Below are 11,877 nucleotides of genomic sequence, written 5' to 3'. Positions count from 1 at the left end.
TCCGGCAGACAGACGGTGCGTCGGGCGGGAGATCTGACACTTATCCTTTATCCTGCGAATGGGGGATACGTATTTTGATACTAGACTACTTCTTTAAAGATCAAAAAATCCCAGGGACACAAATTAGAAGGAGAAAGCATTTTTCCTTCTATAATAAATGGTCTGTCTGCTTATAGTTAAATAACGCCCCTAAGGCTGAAAACTGAACTTACAGATTGGCCAGAGTAGCTTTAACCATTTGTTGAGGCCTTTCTGAAAAAAAAAAAAAATAATAATAATAATTTTTTTTTTTTATTACTGAAGTTCACCACCTAATTAGAATATACGGTATTTAATGAAACATCCATGGTTGTGAAAGGTTCACTATACCCCCAGAAAAACAAGGAAAAACAATATACATCTAGTGCACCTCTGTGCAGTTTGAGCTGACAAGCCACTATGCTGAGACATGTAGTTCTACAGTCAATAGCCATAGTCCAATGACAAGCCATTATGCTGCGAAGTTCGGTTCTACAGTCAACAGTCATAGCCCACTGAAAGGTCAGTATGCTGGTACTTAGAAACATAGAATGTGTCGGCAGATAAGAGCCATTCGGGCCCATCTAGTCTGCCCAATAATCTGAATAATACCAATAATCCCTGGCCCTATCTTATATGAAGGATAAATAAAAATTTATTTAAAACTATGTCCTCTTGTGGTAGCTTTTCTTCTTTTAAATATGCTCTTCTCCTTTACCGTGTTGATTCCCTTTATCTATTTAAAAGTCTATCACAGGGGTACGCAACTACTTTTAGTAGGAGTCCACTTTTCCAGGTCTGTCATTCAGTGAAGGTCCGAACTAAATGCTAAGACCTGGTTCACACCTAGCAGCCACAGTGCCATGCCAGAAATAGGCACTGCCTGTTGTAGAAAATAATTAGTACTTAATAAGTCTTAATTGTTCTTCAACTGCCGCACACTGTGTGCCCCTGGTATAATACTGCCACACACCTGCCCCGAATATAATACTGCCACATGCTGTATACCTAAATAGAATGCTGTCAAACACTACGCCCCTGATATAATACTGCCACACACCTGCCCCTAATATAATACTGCCATACACTTGTCCATGAGTATAATACTGCCACAAATTGTTCCCCTGAGTTTTATACTGTGGTCTTGAGTATAAAACTACCACATGCTGGGCCCTTAAATATTATATTGCCACTGTGCCCTGAAGCGAATTATACCTCTGTGTCCCAATGAATGAGGTTCCGACCCCCCCTCATATGAACTCTCCAGCTGTTGCAAAACTACAACTGCCATTATGCAGACAGAAGAGCATGATGGGAGCTGTAGTTTTGAAACAACTGTAGAGATAAAGGTTGGGAAATTCCTGTAATACACATACTTCCAGGGCTGGACTGGGAGCAAAAATAGGCCTGGGCATATTAGACTATGCTGCCCTTTTTTTTTTTTTTACAACAGTGAGTGTTGCAGAAGTCAGACACCCATTAAAATGAAATAGGCTGCATACATTAAACTCACTTTGGTTTTAGTGGCTCTCTAGCCTGCAAACAGTGGCATTGCGACCCGGGTGCGGGGGGTGTGGCCCGCATCGGGTGACACCAACCTAATGGGGTGACACTAAGACGCTCCGCAGCACCCCCCATCTGTGCCCGACCGGCCTCCCGTCCTTCAGCACCCCCCCCCGCCTTCACCTGCGCTGTGCGGTGCACCTGTCCGTCAGGCGCACCGCACCGCGCTGCCTCCTGCTCCTTTTTGTGCCCCTGAAGTCGCTGCCTCCTGCTCCTTTTTGTGCCCCGCCCCGCTCTGGCTCACCTTCAGTTGGTCCGGGATTTGTATTTCCGCGCGTCACTGCCGTCACATGACCATCATGACGTCACGCTGAATTCAAGGACGCCGGTGCATTGCCATAGAATGAGATTTGCTCATTCTATGGCAATGCACCGGCCCCAGAGCGTGACGTGTCACGTGACGGTATGCAGCTCGCAGGATTACCGTGCTGAGTGAGTGAATGTTATTTCAACCTGCCTACTGGGTCTGGGGGGAGGGGGTTAATCTGTGGCACCGTACTATCTTCCTACAGGGGGGAGGGGAGGGGGTTAATCAGGGGGGTACTACCTTCTAACAGAGGTGGGGGAGAGGGGGTTAAACTGGGGGTACTACCATCCTGCTGGGGGGGTTAATCTGGGGTTACTACCTGTCTACTGGGGGGAGGGGGTTAACTTGCCCCCCCCCCAGTAGGCAGGTAGTACCCCTAGATTAACCCCCTCCCTCCAGCAGGCATGTAGTACCCCCAGATTTACCCCCCCAGTAGGACGGTAGCACCCCCAGATGAACCCCCCTCCTGGGTTAATCTGGGGGTACTACATGCCTGCTGGAGGGAGGGGGTTAATCTGGGGGTTACTACCTGCCTGCTGAGGGGAGAGGGTTAATCTGGGGGCACTACCTGGCTGCTGGGGGGAGGGGGTTAATCTGGGGTACTACCGGCCTACCGGGGGAGGGGCCCCGAGTAGGATGGTAGTACCCCCCAGATTAACCCCCCGAGTAAGAAGGTAGTACCCTCAAATTAACATCCTCTTCCCCCCGGTAAGAAGTTAGTACCCTCAAATCAACCCCCTCTTCCTGCCAGTAGGAAGGTAGCACCCCCAGATGCTGGGGGCCTCCATGTCTATTTTGCTTTTGTGGGTAACTGTACTGCACCTAATGTGGGGAATTATACTGCACCTAATGTGGGGGAACTATACTGCACCTAATATGGGAACTATACTGCACCTAATGTGGGGGAACTGTACTGCACCTAATGTGGGGGAACTGTACTGCACCTAATGTGGGGGAACTGGACTGTACCTAATGTGGGGAACTGTACTGCACCTAATGTGGGGAACTATACTGCACCTAATGTGGGGAACTGTACTGCACCTAATGTGGGGAACTGTACTGCACCTAATGTGGGAGAACTATACAGCACCTAATGTGGGCAAACTATACTGCAACTTATGTGGGGGAAATATACTGCACCTAATGTGGGAACTATACTGCACCTAATGTGGGGGAACTGTACTGCACCTAATGTGGGAACTATACTGCACCTAATGTAGGGGAACTGTACTGCACCTAATGTGGGAAACTATACTGCACCTAATGTGGGGAACTCTATACTGCTCTTAATGTGAGGGAAACTATACTGCACCTAATGTGGGGGAACTGTACTGTACCTAATGTGGGGAACTGTACTGCACCTAATGTGGGGAACTGTACTGCACCTAATGTGGGGAACTGTACTGCACCTAATGTGGGGAACTGTACTGCACCTAATGTGGGGGAACTATACTGCACCTAATATGGGAACTATACTGCACCTAATGTGGGGGAACTGTACTGCACCTAATGTGGGGGAACTGGACTGTACCTAATGTGGGGAACTGTACTGCACCTAATGTGGGGAACTATACTGCACCTAATGTGGGGAACTGTACTGCACCTAATGTGGGGAACTGTACTGCACCTAATGTGGGAGAACTATACAGCACCTAATGTGGGCAAACTATACTGCAACTTATGTGGGGGAACTATACTGCACCTAATGTGGGAACTATACTGCACCTAATGTGGGGGAACTGTACTGCACCTAATGTGGGAACTATACTGCACCTAATGTAGGGGAACTGTACTGCACCTAATGTGGGAAACTATACTGCACCTAATGTGGGGAACTCTATACTGCTCTTAATGTGAGGGAAACTATACTGCACCTAATGTGGGGGAACTGTACTGTACCTAATGTGGGGAACTGTACTGCACCTAATGTGGGGAACTGTACTGCACCTAATGTGGGGAACTGTACTGCACCTAATGTGGGGAACTGTACTGCACCTAATGTGGGGAACTGTACTGCACCTAATGTGGGGAACTATACTGCACCTAATGTGGGGGAACTATACTGCACCTACTGTGGGGGAACTATACTGGACCCACTGTGGGGGAACTGTACTGTACCTAATGTGGGGGAACTATACTGCACCTAATGTGGGGAAACTATACTGCACCTAATGTGGGGAACTGTTCTGCCAACCTAATGTGGGGGAACTATACTGCACTTATGTGGGGAACTATACTGCACTTATGTGGGGAACTATACTGCACCTAATGTGGGGGAACTGTACTGCACCTAATGTGGGGAACTATACTGCCAACCTAATGTGGGAAACTATACTGCACCTAATGTGGGGGAACTATACTGCCAACCTAATGTGGGGAACAGGTATATGTTTACTGTTCTATGGTTAGTATGTTATGTTTTATCATTTACTATATGTACATTTTGTACAAAAAAATTTCAATACCCTTTTGCACATTTTATTTATGTTCAGTAACTCTTTCTAAGGGTACTTTCTAAGGGTTTTTTCATGTTCAGTACTGGGGGGGTGGCGCGGACGGGGGGGGGGATGTGGCGTCGGGCTGGGGGGGGGAGCACGGGCACCTAATAGAGTACTGGCACCTCTTTTGGCCCACTTAAAGCACTGTGTGTGACTCTGTGTGTGTGTGTATGTGACTCTGTGTGTGTGTGACTCTGTGTGTGTTTGTGTGACTCTCTGTGAGTGGGTGTGACTGTGTGACTCTGTGTGTGTGTGTGTGTTTGTGCGACTGTGTGTGTGTGTGTGACTGTGTGTGTGTCTGTCTGTGAGTGTGTGTCCCTCTGACTGTGTGTGTCTCTCTGCATTGTATGTGGGGTTTTTTTTGTGGCGGGGGGGGGGGGGGGGGGGGCGGGGTTTGAACCAGCGATCTAATGTGGGGAGACTTTGACCCATTTTGGGGAACCTGCGGCCTAATGTGGGGAAACTACTACCAAATGTGCGGAGTCTATGCTACCTAATGTGGGGAGTCTATGCTACCTAATGTGGGGAAACTGCTACCTAATGTGGGGCATCTGTGCTACCAGATGTGGGGAGTCTATGCTACCGAATGTGGGGAATCTATGTTACCTAATGTGGGGAAACTGCTACCTAATGTGAGGTAACTGGTACCTACCTAATGTGGGGGAACTGGTACCAAATGTGGGGAATCTATGCTGCCTAATGTGGGGGAAATATGCTACCTAATGTGGGGAAACAGCTACCTACCTAATGTGGGAGAACTGCTGCCTACCTAAAGTGGGGGAACTGCTGCCTACCTAATGCTCCTCCCCTGTAGTAGCACCCCCATCATCCACTAGCAACACCACCAATACCCCCCTCCCATGGTAATAGCATCAGCTAACGGATGTTGAGGGGTGTTACTGCGGTTGTGGTATTATATTCAGAGGGTGCACTGTATGGCAACATTTTATTCAGAGGGCGCAGTTTGCGGTAGTATTATATTCAGAGGGCGCAGTGGGTGGTAGTATTATATTCAGAGGGTACAGTGTGTGGCGGTATTATATTCAGGGGTACAGTATGTGGCAGATTTATATTCAGAGTGTACAGTATGTGTTGGTATTATATTCAGAATGTGCAGTGTGTGGTAGTATTATATTCAGTGGGTATGGTGTATGGAAGTTTTATAATCAAAGAGTATAGTGTATAGTAGTATTATATTTAGAGGATACAGTGTCTGGCAGGTTTATAATAATACTTGTTTTCATATAGAGCAGCAGTCTTCAACGCTGTTCTGGCATGTCCTGGGAATTGTAGTTTTGTAACATCTGGAGGGCCACAGTTTGAAGACCACTGATATAGAGGATGAGAATGTGCTGACATAGTGAGGAGACGTCTGGGCGTCACATTCTGCAGAGAGAAGTTTTAGCTGGAACAAGTCCTGGCGGTATGTACCATCTGAAATAGATAAGGGAAGACTATAGAGAAGACGTCACCTGTAGTCACTGATATCATTGTACATTCTCCTCTCTATGTCCTATCAGAGCTGTAGTCGCTTGTCAGTTCTACAGTTATGGTGAGTGAAATTACTCCCAGCATAACCTCACCACTGCTCAAAGGGGTACTCAACTGGAAAACATTTTTTTGAATCAACTGGTGCTACAAAGTTAAACAGATTTGTAAATTACTTCTATTTAAAAATCTTAATCCTTCCAGTACTTATTAGCTGCTGTATAAGCGATTAATTTCTTTTCTGTCTGACCACAGTGCTCTGTGCTGACACCTCTGTCCATGTCAAGAACTGTCAATAGTAGGAGCAAATTCCCATAGCAAACCTATCCTGCTCTGGACAGTTCCTGACATGGACAGAGGTGTCAGCAAATAGCACTGTGGCCAGACTGGAAAGAACTTCACAACTTCCTGTGGGGCATACACCAGCTTATAAGTACTGTAAGGATTAAGATTTTAAATAGAAGTAATTTAAAAATCTGTTTAACTTTCTGGCACCAGTTGATATAAAAGTAAATGTTTTCCAGTGGAGTACCCCTTTAAGTAATTCTGGGAGCTGTATATTTAAATGGTGAAAACTTCTTTAACACTTTCCTATTCTGTGGCAACTGGTATATCTGATTATTATACTGGAATTTCTCACAATGCGCTACAACAGTGGTGTCTGTCACAACAGGCTAAAAACTTACTGGGGGAGGGGGTAGGTATGGGGGTGACACCATTTTCTACCGCACCGGGTGACACTAACCCTAGCAACGCCACTGCCTGCAAAACTTCAGGCATTATGGGAGTTGTAGTTTTGTAACAGTTGGAGAGCTGCAGATTGGGGTACAGTGTCACCCATCATCACTGCAGAATTTACAAGTGACTCCAGCTCTGATGGGACAGTCAGGACAATTGCACTGCACAATTGTATGACTCACAGGAGACATTTTCTCTGTTGTCTTCAATTTCTTCTTCTTCTAGTCCTTGTCTTCTTTCAGCTCCATCTTCTCTGCAGAGTCTGATGTCCGGACATCATTGGTTACTTTGTTAGCAGATCCTCATCCTCCGTATGACAACAATAATCATTATAACCCTGCCATACATCATGACCCCTAAAAATAATACTGCCAGACACTGTTTCCTGTTTGTCAGAATCCCACCCCTGTACTCCCTCCAGAACAATTTTGCCCTTCTCCTGCAGATACCTAAGGGCTTCTTTACACTGTGGACATTTAGTCGGTGGAATGTCTGCTTGCTGCAGGCGCCACCGAAGCCATTGGCAGTAGGACTGTACGGATGTGCGCCATCTCTATAGATGACAAAACAGTCCTACGGAATTCATCCAGCAGAATGAACGTCCACCCAAAGAACAAACATTTTCGATCTTGGGGTTTACGTCTATTCGGCTGGGGGAATTCCACTGTGGCTAGCAGTCTGCTAGCATTCCCTGCTGCTCTATTACATTGTCTGCGTACCATTAAAGGGGTACTCCGGTGGAAAACTTTTTTTTATTAAATAAACTGGTGCCAGAAAGGTAAACAGATTTGTAAATTACTTCTATTAGAAAATCTGAATCCTTCCAGTACTTATTAGCGGCTGAACACTACAGAGGAAATTATTCTCTTTTTGGAACACAGTGCTCTCTGCTGACATCTCTGTCCATTTTAGGAACTGACCAGAGCAGCATATGTTTGCTATGGGGATTTTCTCCTACTCTGGACAGTTCTTAAAATGAACAGAGATGTCAACAGAGAGCACTGTGCTTGTTATGTCAGCAGAGAGCTCTGTGTTCCAAAAAGAAAAGAATTTCCTCTGTAGTATTCAGCAGCTAATAAGTACTGGAAGGATTAAGATTTTTTTAATAGAAGTAATTTACAAATCTGTTTAACTTTCTGGCACCGATTGATTTAATAAAAAAAAAAGTTTTCCACCTGAGAAACCCCTTTAAGTCTTCTGAAATAATTACTCCTAAATCCCTTTCCTCAGATACTGAGGTCTGGACTGTGTCAAATATTCTATATTCTGCCCGAGGGTTTTTACACCCCAGGTGCATTATCTTGCACTTACCTACAGGGTGGGCCATTTATATGGATACACCTTAATAAAATGGGATTGGTTGGTGATATTAACTTCCTGTTTGTGGCACATTAGTATATGTGAGGGGGGAAACTTTTCAAGATGGGTGGTGACCATGGCGGCCATTTAGTTTTTTCAATAGGAAGAGGGTCATGTGACACATCAAACTTATTGGGAATTTCACAAGAAAAACACTGGTGTGCTTGGTTTTAATTAGAGGTGCACCGAAATGGAAATTTCAGAACCGAAACGAAACCGAAATAAAAAAAAATGTCCGGCCGAAACCGATACCGATACCGAAAATGACTTCTCCCCGTCTTCTGGTAAAATGCAGCGATCCGTTCATTAGATTAGATCAGATTCCGCCACATTAGATTGCCAGCTCCCCCACATTAGGTCGGGAGTTCCCCCACATTAGTAGGCAGCTCCCCCGCAATAGTAGGCAGCTCCCCCGCAATAGTAGGCAGCTCCCCCGCAATAGTAGGCAGCTCCCCCACAATAGTAGGCAGCTCCCCCACAATAGTAGGCAGGTTCCCAAATTAGGTCAGCATTTCCCCCACAATAGTAGGCAGGTTCCCCACAATAGTAGGCAGCTCCCCTCAACAATAGTAGGCAGTTCCCACACAATATTAGGCAGCTCCCCCCCAACAATATTAGGCAGCTCCTACCACATTTTTAGGCAGCTCCCCCCCACATTAGGTCAGCAGTTCCCCCACAATAGTAGGCAGGTTCCCCACAATAGTAGGCAGTTCCCCCACAATATTAGGCAGCTTCCCCCACATTTGTAGGCAGCTCCCCCCACAATATTAGGCAGCTCCCCCCCCCACAATATTAAGCAGCTCCCCCCCCCCCCCACAATATTAGGCAGCTCCCCCCAACAATATTAGGCAGCTCCCCCCAACAATATTAGACAGCTCCCCCCCAACAATATTAGGCAGCTCCCCCCACAATATTAGGCAGCTCCCCCCCCCCCCACAATATTAGGCAGCTCCCCCCCCCCCCACAGTATTAGGCAGCTCCCCCCCCCACACACAATATTAGGCAGCTCCCCCCCCCCCCCACAATATTAGGCAGCCTTCCCCCCCCACACACAATATTAGGCAGCTCCCCCCAACAATATCAGGCAGTTCCCCCCAACAATATTAGGCAGCTCCCCCCCCCAATATTAGGCAGCTCCCCCGCCCCAATATTAGGCAGCTCCACCCCACAATAGTAGGCTGCTCCCCCCACCCCACAGACATACAGCTTCCAGCCATATACAGTGTATGGCTGGAGGCTGTATGTCTGTATTGCTGCCCCCACAGTGTTCCGGTCACTGCTCCTCCGGCCCGGGGTCACATCTACTGCTATGGCCTATGGACCATAGCAGTAGGTGCTGGGACCGGAGGGTCGGTGACCGGAACACTGAACAAGATGACACGGTCACTTACCAGGCCCCGGCCAGCGTGCGTTCTCCTGCGACGATCCTGCGGTCCTCCTGCGTCTCTATGGTTGTACGCACGGGACGTCAGTGACGTCCCGTGCGTACGACCATAGAGGCGGAGAAGCGAAGGACCGAAGGAGGATCGCGGGAGGACGCCGGGGAATGGTGAGTGACCGCCGGACATCCTTATGTCCCGAAAAGATTTTTCGGGACACAGGGATGTCTGGGATAGGATTAGGAATACTTCTTTTTATGTACCCGGGCCGGCTCCTGTGTGTGGCTGCAGGCGGGGGCCGGCCAGAGCATATAAAAACGAATACTGTATACTAAAAACCAGGGGGCCTCCAGCTGGGCATGCTGGGAGTTGTAGTTTCACAACAGCTGGAGGCCCCCTGGTTTTTAGTACACAGTATTAGTTTTTATATGCTCTGGCCGGCCCCCGCCTGCAGCCACACACAGGAGCCGGCCCGGGCACATAAAAAGAAGTATTTCTAATCCTATCCCGGAGAGCGCAACCCCCCCCCCCCCCCCCCCGATGTTGCGGCCGGCCCCCCCTGCACCACCCACGAGTGCCACTGGCAGTGTTTGTATATTGTGCTGTGGCGGGCAGGGGAGGTGGTCATTATCGTCACTTTTTTACTTGTTTCAGCATTTTGCCGAAATAGCTATTTTCGGCCGATATGTATCGGCCGCCGATATATCGGTGCATCCCTAGTTTTAATGTAACTTTATTATTTCATGAGTTATTTCCAAGTTTCTCGTTTACAGCCATTGACATGTCGTCGAACACGTGAGGAGTGGATAGAAATTGTGTTGCTGTCTGGTGAACACAGTAACCGGGCCATTGCAGCAGATTTCATTGCAAGACACCCTACGAGACCACCCATCTCCCATGCTACAGTTAGCAAACTGCTTGCTAAGTTTCGTGAAACTGGTTCAGTGTTGGTTTGCCAAAATGTGGACGCATGAAATCTATCACTAATGAAGAAACATGGCTGTCCTAGCTTAATTAAGCAAGAGCCCACAGCGTAGCACTCGCCGCATGTCACTGAAGAGTGGCATTAGTCGAACATTCCTTCAGCGGATATTAGCTACTCACAAATGGCACCCTTACAAACTCCAGCAACTGCAGCATCTCAACGAGGATGACCCAGATCAGCGCACTGAATTTGCAGAATGGGCAAAACAAAAATTGGAACAGGACCCTCAGTTTACACAGAAGATTTTGTTCAGTGATGAGGCAAACTTATGTGAATGGTGAAGTTAACAAACAAAACCACCGCTATTGGTCTCACTCTAACCCACATTGGATAGATCCCTCCAAGACTGTTGGAATACAAAAATTGATGGTATGGTGTGGTATATGGGGTACAAAGATAGTGGTGCCATTCTTCATCAATGGAAACCTTAAGGCCACTGGATATGCGAAATTGCTACATGATGATGTATTTCCCTCTTTATGCACTGAAGCTGGCACGTTCCCTGAGTTTTTCCAGCAAGATGGTGCACCACCACATTATGGGTGTCAGTAGTGTTGCTTGCGAATATTCGCAATGCGAATCTTATTCGTGAATATCGTATATTTGCGAATATAGCACTATATATATGCAATTACGAATATTAATTAAAAAAATATATATATATTTCACAGTACACATCACAGTGATTATCCCTCTCTGCTTCCAGCTTGTGTGGTGTAAAGAAGGCTCTAATACTACTGTGTGAGACTGGCGTGCAAATTATTGCATCTGCTAATTTTTGTATATGCAAAAATAAAACACGAATATTACGAATATGCGAATTTAGCGAATATATGACGAATATTCGTCCATATATTCGCAAAATATCGTGAATTCGAATATGGCCTATGCCGCTCAACACTAGGTGTCAGGCCCGAGCATTCCTATATGAACAGTTTCCTGGAAAGTGGATTGGTCGTCGTGGGCCTGAAATTACGGATACTGGAAGCCTGTGCTAGCATTTCTCCTGCGGTGTTGCTATCAGTGTGTGAAGAATGGGAGAAGAGGGTTGCATTGACAATCCAACACAATGGGCAGCACATTGAACACATTTTTATAAGTGGTCAGAAACTTGTAAATAACTCATGAAATAATAAAGTTACGTTAAAACCAAGCACGCCAGTGTTTTTCTTGTGAAGTTCCCAATATGTTTGATGTGTCACATGACCCTCTTCCTATTGAAAAAAACAAAAGTTGGATTCAAAATGGCCACCATGGTCACCACCCATCTTGAAAAGTTTCCCCCCTCACATATACTAATGTGCCGCAAACAGGAAGTTAATATCACCAACCATTCCCATTTTATTAAGGTGTATCCATATAAATGGCCCACCCTGTACATTAGATTTCAGTTGCCAGAGTTCTGACCATTCTTTTAGTTTGCCTAAATCCTTTTCCATTTGGTGTATCCCTCCAGGAACATCAACCCTGTTACATATCTTTGTGTCATCAGCAAAAAGACATACCTTACCATTGAGACCTTTTTGAAATATCACTAAGGAA

This window comes from Hyla sarda, chromosome 7 (assembly GCF_029499605.1).
Source record: "Hyla sarda isolate aHylSar1 chromosome 7, aHylSar1.hap1, whole genome shotgun sequence".
Classification (NCBI taxonomy): domain Eukaryota; kingdom Metazoa; phylum Chordata; class Amphibia; order Anura; family Hylidae; genus Hyla; species Hyla sarda.
This window is presented reverse-complemented; position numbering follows the sequence as displayed.